Source organism: Anneissia japonica, unplaced genomic scaffold (assembly GCF_011630105.1).
Source record: "Anneissia japonica isolate Jap-2015-1 unplaced genomic scaffold, ASM1163010v1 scaffold7370_len818893_cov191, whole genome shotgun sequence".
NCBI lineage: Eukaryota > Metazoa > Echinodermata > Crinoidea > Comatulida > Comatulidae > Anneissia > Anneissia japonica.
The window spans coordinates 329,017-330,654 of record NW_022687459.1 but is presented as its reverse complement, the minus strand read 5'-3'; the positions used below and the strand labels follow the sequence as shown (position 1 = coordinate 330,654).

Here is a 1,638-nt window from a genome sequence, read left to right as displayed (position 1 = left end):
GCCCGGAAACTAATACCCTTTAATTTCTTCTCTGCTACACCACTGGTATGTGGATATATTATATTAGAGTTTATCTCTTCACGTGTTACATTTCTTATGATAAAGTATCGTATCGCTTCAGAGATCTCGTCGTAAGATGTTTCAGAAAAATATGTTATGCCGTATTTAGTAATAATTATTGACAACAGAGCTGTCGTATTTTGTAACAACTTCTCTGTCGTATTTTTTTTTTAATAAAGTGAGTTGTCGTATTTTATAATGAAATCTGTCGTATTTCGTAATATTAACACATCAATGCCTGTTTTCTTCTACACTTTGCAGTTTTTGAGGGATTATAAATAAAAACTTTTGTTTTGTTTTGTGTTTTGTTTGTTTTGTTTTGTTTTGTTTGTTTTTTGTTTTGTTTGTTTTGTTTTGTTAATGGTTGTTTGTGAGTGTAATGCCAAGAGGTGTTCGCTCGAATTTTAGAATCGCTGTTCAAATACCTCTTTTCTACTATAGTTCTAGTTTTTGATGGGTTAAATAAAATATTTGGGTTAATGATTGTTGAAATTACTGTATAATAAACTAACATTGTACAGTGCAACTTTGATTGAATGAAGCGAGTTTGTTAACGACAACGTCAGGGGGTAAACTTTGAAGGTCAGAGCTCATAGGGCTCATTTGAAGAAAAGCACAGTATTGTTGTACGGTATTCTCTATAAATATATCATCTACTAAAGGTGCGATAGCAATAGCTTGTGAGTTTGTGAATGGAAACTACCGGGAGAAATTTCTAGGTTAGTAGTCATTGTGTGTGATTTGAAAAATGAATTGAAAAATAATCCATTTGTTTGTATTTTATGTATACATCATAAAACCAAGGAGGTATAAAAATAACTGTGTGATGATGAAAATGATGGGGACGGTCTAGCTCGGAGGTTTTGAAGGTTATATAACATAGGCCTAGTACACAATAAACGTAACAGGCGTATCACATTGATCTCTGTTTAACGTGTGCGTGCTGCGCTTCAAAATACTATTGTATTGGCATACCGTGAGTGCGAAATGAATTGTCTCCAATCAGATTCGAACTTACAACGAAAGCCTCAATGGCCCAGTTAGTGAAGGCGTCTAAATAGACAGCAGGTGGTCCCTGGTTCGGATCCCGGTTGGGGCAATTTTTCCGCACTTGGAGATTTCTCTTCTTTACCGTTTACAATTAATTTATATGTATAAATAATTACCTCAAGACGATTTAGATTAATAATGAAAGATAGGTTATTATATAACATAGGCCTAGTACCCAATTAATCAATAGCATATTGCATACTACTAGAAGTAATAATTTATTCTAATTAATATCTGCACATAATAAGCATCACCACTAATTACCAAAGTTCAAATAAAGTTTACTGTACACTGATAATTTCATGTAAATGAGTTATGTGGCCCTTAGCTTGCGTTTGCTATACCTCCCCTCCGGCTGGAGCTATGTACGTATATGAGTATAATTATACATATATATTTATATATATATAGAATATAATATAACGTAACAGTAAAGAAACTCAAATACGTAAGATGTTGACTTTAGAAACACTAAAATTTATTAGGCGAATATTTCGGCTACTCCTGTAGTCTTTGTCAACGCTTGAC

The 1,638-nt window shown here is 33.2% G+C and overlaps 1 protein-coding gene across 1 annotated transcript in view; it reads left to right on the top strand.

The window, feature by feature from the left end:
* LOC117119131 overlaps positions 1-1,638 on the top strand; it is a 46,204-nt gene that overhangs the window by 38,616 nt on the left and 5,950 nt on the right. The gene's annotated exons all lie outside the window — the stretch shown is intronic.